We start from the raw sequence: 6,150 nt of genomic DNA, 5'->3' as shown, positions 1-6,150 counted from the left end.
TGACGCCAGTTCAGCTCTTCAGAGTAATGTTCAGGTCAGTCGGCACTGCCTGTTCTGTTAGGATATGATATCTAAAAACTCTTCTTTCTGAAATTCCTAGAGTTTGACCTACACCCACTGGGTGTGTCGATTGAAATTCCGGGTTAGTGGGGGCACGCTGAGTGCACCCACTGGGTGTAGTCCCCAAGGCTATGGTGGACTACTGGCAGTCGACCATAGTCTTTATGTCTTAAGTTTTTTCCTTACTCGACTAGGTCGAATAGATTCATAGACCGGTGGGGGCACGCTGAGTGCACCCACTGGGTGTAGTCCCCGAGACTGTGGTCGACTGCTGGCAGTCGACTATAGTCTGAAGAACACCTCCCGTTTTTTTGTTGTTGGTCGACTGGTCGACTCTAACTGATGAAACTAGTGGGGGCACGCTGAGTGCACCCACTGGGTGTAGTCCCCGAGACTGTGGTCGAATGTTTGTATTCGGCCGTAGTCTTAGAAACGCTATGTTTTTTCCTTAGTCACTCGGAAGTGAATTGTCTTTGACATCTGTCGATTGGTTCTTCGTAGAAATCCTGCGACCTTGCGGCTCGTTATAATGAGTTGGAGAACAAACACATCCAGCTCGAGCTTGATCTGAAACTGATCCAAGAGAACCTAACTAAGGCGAAGGAAGAAGCTAAAGGTATGTTTGGTGAGGCCTCCGACGACTGCCTTTGCCTCTCGTTTGTTTCAGAGTCTGATCTCACTGTAACTTTGCAGACAAAGTGAGGGATGCCCTGAAGAAGAAAGACCTTGACTTGGCTGGGATGCAGAAAGCGGCTTTAGAGAAGACCAAGCTCGCAGATGAGAAGCTAGCTTCAGTCACCAAGCTTGAAGAAGAAAACACCAATCTGAAAGCTGCTCTTGATGCTGTCAACAAGGAGGTCAGTCGACTAAAAAGTGACAAGATTGCCCAGAATGACAAGGCCAGTGAGTTGGTGGGAAAGAAGAATGATCTGGAGGCTTATCTGGGTGGACTCGCCAAGAAGCTATTCCTCATGCTTGAAGGTAATCTTTTGCATCAAACAAACATTTTAACTGTGATCTCCGACTGTTGTCTTGACTCGGTGGTTTGTGCTTGCAGAATTTTGCCAGAACTTTGAAGAGGAGACTGATCGACTGGAAATAAACCTGGATCCCATCAACTCTCCCGTGAAAGATGAAGTCGCCATGAATGTGCTCCGGCTTGAATCTCGTGTTGCTGTTGTCGTCGACTATCTTGCAAGGCTGAAGGTCGCAACTTCTCGCATCGACACAACACTCTGGCCAAGAAAGATGCTCCAGAACGACCTCGAGTCTCTGATGACTCGACTGAACGAGGTCCCAAGTCGAGTGCAGGAGTGGAAGAAGTCTTCTGCCAGGTGTGGCGCGGATGTTGCTCTATCTCTGGTCCGTGTTCACTGCAAAGGATGCACGAGAGGACAAGCTGGCAGCCCTTAGGGTGGCTAACACCAAGAAGCATGATTTCCGATCTTTCATGGAGACCTTCATCGCCGCTGCCACTCGGATTGCAGATGGAATCGACCTGGATGAGTTTGTTGCACCTTTCAGCCCTCCACAGGAGGGGTAAAAAACTTCTGAGCTTGATACTTTAAATTTGCCTCGGTATGCCGAGTGAGTTTTGTAACCGACAAACCTTAACAGGCTTAGCGCCTGAGCACTTTCGGTTCCGTTAGGTGTTATCCGAACTTGGATTCGACGTTGAATATGTTTGCATTTGGTTTGAGGTGTCTTTTGCAGGCTAAAGCGAGGCGCTCATTGCAATCGACTTGTTCCCCGATATACTCAGGCAAGCACTAGGCTGCAACTAAGCCCCTGAGTGGGAAGTTTGCTCTCCACTCGGTAGGATTTTCAAGAACTTAGGCGAGCACTGGGCTGCAGCTAAGCCCCCGAGTGGGAGGTTTGCTCTCCACTCGGTAGGTTTTTCAAAAACTTAGGCGAGCACTGGGCTGCAGCTAAGCCCCCGAGTGGGAGGTCTGCTCTTCACTCGGTAGGATTTTCAAGAACTTTAGGCGAGCACTGGGCTGCAGCTAAGCCCCCGAGTGGGAGGTTTGCTCTCCACTCGGTAGTTTTTTCAAAAACTTAGGCGAGCACTGGGCTGTAGCTAAGCCCCCGAGTGGGAGGTCTGCTCTTCACTCGGTAGGATTTTCAAGGCGTACCTTTGGAGAAGGAGGTAGCAGTCGACCTGCACCTCGTCCTCCTTGCAGAGCGCACGTTGTATTTGTGGCGTAGCTCGGAAGGAGAGGGTAGCAGTCGACCTCCGTCTCGTCCTCCTTGCAGAGCGCACGTTGTATTTGTGGCGTAGCTCGGAAGGAGAGGGTAGCAGTCGACCTGCACCTCGTCCTCCTCGCAGAGCGCACGTTATATTTGTGGCGTAGCTCGGAAGGAGAGGGTAGCAGTCGACCTGCACCTCGTCCTCCTCGCAGAGCGCACATTGTATTCGAACTTAGGCGAGCGCAATGCTGCAGCTAAGCCTCCGAATGGAAGGTTGGCTTCCCACTCGATAGGATTTTGTTTAACTTAGGCGAGTACTTGGACTGCAGCTAAGCCTCCGAGTGGAAGGCTGGCTTTCCACTCGGTAGGATTTTCAAAAACTTAGGCGAGTACTTGGACTGCAGCTAAGCCTCTGAGTGGAAGGCTGGCTTTCCACTCGGTAGGATTTTCAAAAACTTAGGCGAGTACTTGGACTGCAGCTAAGCCTCTGAGTGGAAGGCTGGCTTACCACTCGGTAGGATTTTCAAAAACTTAGGCGAGTACTTGGACTGCAGCTAAGCCTCCGAGTGGAAGGCTGGCTTACCACTTGGTAGGATTTTGTTTATCTTAGGCGAAACGGATTTCGCAGCTAAGCCTTCGAGTGGGAGGCTGGCTCACCACTCGGTTAGGATTTTTTTACAGACTTAGGCGAATCAGATTCGCAGCCAAGCCACCCACTGGGGGATTGCTTTATGTGGACAAAAGTAATAACAATTACTGGGAAAATTATAAAGCTCTTGTCTTTGATAAATAAACTACAGAAGTACTTTTATTACAACTCATCCAAGTGAATACTTAAGTGTAAAAGGGGCGGAGAAGCTCCGCGTTCCAAGCTCGGGGCTCATCGATCTGATGCTCGACATTGTAGAGACGGTATGCTCCATTGTGGAGAACCTTGGTGACGATGAAAGGACCTTCCCAAGAAGGAGCAAGCTTGTGTGGTTTCTGCTGATCCACTCAAAGAACCAAATCTCCTTCCTGGAAGGCTCGACTCTTCACGTTTTTGGCGTGGAAGCGACGCAAGTCTTGTTGATAAATGGTCGATCGGATCAGGGCCATCTCCCTTTCTTCCTCTAAAAGGTCGACTGCATCCTGCCGTGCTTGTTCTGCTTCAGCTTCGGTGTAGAGGTCGACCCGAGGAGCATTGTGGAGAAGGTCACTCGGCAAGACTGCTTCAGCTCCGTAGACCAAGAAGAACGAAGTTCTTCCAGTCGACTGGTTGGGCGTGGTCCTTAACCCCCAAAGCACCGAGGGAAGTTCGTCGACCCATGCACCAGCCGCATGCTTGAGATCACGCATCAAACGAGGTTTCAACCCTTTGAGAATCAAGCCGTTGGCTCGTTCTGCCTATCCATTCGACTGTGGATGGGCGACTGAAGCATAGTCGACTCGTGTGCCTTGAGACGTGCAGAAAGCTCTGAATTCTTTGGAATCGAAGTTTGACCCATTGTCAGTGATGATGCTGTGCGGGACTCCATATCTGAATATTAATTCTCTGATAAAGCTGACAGCAGTACCGGCATCGAGGTTCTTGATGGGTTTGGCCTCAATCCACTAGGTGAACTTGTCGACTGCTACCAGCACATGGGTGAAACCGCTTGTGCCTGTTCTCAAGGGGCCGACCATATCCAACCCCCATACTGCAAAGGGCCAAACAAGTGGTATGGTCTTTAAAGCTGAGGCGGGCTTGTGTGACATATTGGAGTAAAATTGACATCCCTCACACTTGTCGACTATCTCCTTTGCCATTTCATTCGCTCTTGGCCAATAAAATCCGGCTCGGTATGCTTTGTCTACAATGGTCCGGGAAGACGCATGATGGCCACAGGTCCCAGAGTGGATGTCATCAAGGATTATTCAACCTTCCTCCGGCGTTATGCATTTCTGACCAACTCCAGTCGCGCTTTCTTTGTACAGCTGTCCCCTTATCATAGTAAAGGCTTTAGATCGGCGGACGATCTGTCGAGCCTCTTCTTCGTCCTCCGAGAGCTCTTTCCTCAAGATATACGCGATATACGGTACTGTCCAATCGGGGGTGATCACTAAAGCTTCCATGATCAGGTCGACCACTGCTGGAACTTCAACCTCAGTCGGATCCGTAACACTCTTAGGTTGCGGAGCTTCGTCGGTAAAAGGATCTTCTATGACTGATGGAGTATGGATATGCTCCAAGAACACATCACTGGGGATGGCTTCTCTCTTGGATCCTATCTTCGCCAAATCATCAGCCGCTTGATTTTTCAGTCGGGGTATATGGTGGTCATGGCTAGGCTTCTAACGTCCCACTCCTTCATCACTTGATTGACCACCAAATCTGAGTCGCCATAAACCATAAGGCGACGGACGCCGAGTGAAATGGCCATGCGCAACCCATACAAAAGTGCTTCATATTCTGCTTCATTGTTGGAGGAATCGAAGTGGATCTGGAGCACATATCTGAGCTTATCTCCTCGGGGGGAAACCAAAACTACCCCAGCACCAGAACCATTTAACATCTTAGAACCATCAAAGAACATGGTCCAATGCTCCGAGTGAACTTGAGTTGGCTGCTGTTGTTCAATCCACTCGGCAAGGAAATCCGCTATAGCCTGGGACTTAATGGCTTTCTTTGCCTCAAATTTGATATCAAGGGGAAGGAGTTCAATCGCCCATTTAGCCACTCGACCAGTTGCGTCTCTGTTGTGCAGAATCTCTGACAATGGTGCGTCGCTGATGACTGTAATGTCATGATCAGAGAAATAATGAGCAACCTTCTTCATGGTCATGTAGATCCCATATACGAGCTCTTGCTAATGAGGATATCTTTGCTTCGATGGAGTCAAAACTTCAGAGAGAAAATACACTGGGCGCTGAACTTTGAAGGTTTTACCTTCCTCTTCCCGCTCGACCGTAAGTACTGTACTGACGACCTGTCCTGTGGCTGCAATGTAAAGCAACAGAGGCTCTTTGCTGATTGGAGCAGCAAGCACCGACTGGGTGGAGAGCAGAGCTTTTAGCTCGGCAGACGCTGCGTCAGCTTCTGGAGTCCACTCGAACTTGTCTGCCTTCTTCATCAGTCGGTAAAGAGGCAACGCCTTTTCACCGAGGCGAGAGATGAATCGACTTAACGCGGCCAAGCATCCAGTAAGCTTCTGGACGTCGTGCACACACACAGGGCGTTACATTCGGAGTATGGTGCCAACTTTTTCTGGGTTAGCATCGATTCCTCGTTCTGAAACGAGAAAACCGAGTAACTTTCCGCTAGGTACTCTGAATGTGCACTTTGATGGATTGAGCTTGATATCATACCTCCTGAGATTGGCAAATGTTTCAGCTAGGTCAGTCAAAAGGTCGGAACCCTTTCGTAACTTGACCACGATATCATCCATGTACGCTTCCACATTCCGACTGATTTGAGTGAGTAAACACTTTTGAATCATTCTCATGAACGTGGCTCCGGCATTCTTGAGACCAAATGGCATGGTGATATAGCAGAAGCACCCGAATGGAGTGATGAAAGCTGTTTTGATTTCGTCAGGTCCATACAGACGGATCTGATGATACCCGGAATAAGCGTCTAAAAAAGAAAATCTCTCGCATCCCACAGTCGAGTCGACAATTTGGTCGATGCGAGGGAGAGGAAAATGATCTTTTGGGCAGGCCCGATTGATATGTTTGAAATCAATGCACATGCAAAGTGAGTTGACCTTCTTGGGAACCATGACGACATTAGCGAGCCACTCGGAGTGGTATATCTCTCGGATAAACTCTGCTGCAAGGAGTCGAGCCACCTCTTCGCCAATGGCTTTTTTCTTCTGAACGGCGGACCGTCGAAGATGTTCTTTAGCAGGTTTCGCTTTTGAGTCGACTCTAAGGCAATGCCCA

This window comes from Triticum dicoccoides, chromosome 2B (genome assembly GCF_002162155.2).
Source record: "Triticum dicoccoides isolate Atlit2015 ecotype Zavitan chromosome 2B, WEW_v2.0, whole genome shotgun sequence".
Lineage (NCBI taxonomy): Eukaryota > Viridiplantae > Streptophyta > Magnoliopsida > Poales > Poaceae > Triticum > Triticum dicoccoides.
Note: the sequence above shows the minus strand (reverse complement) of the source record.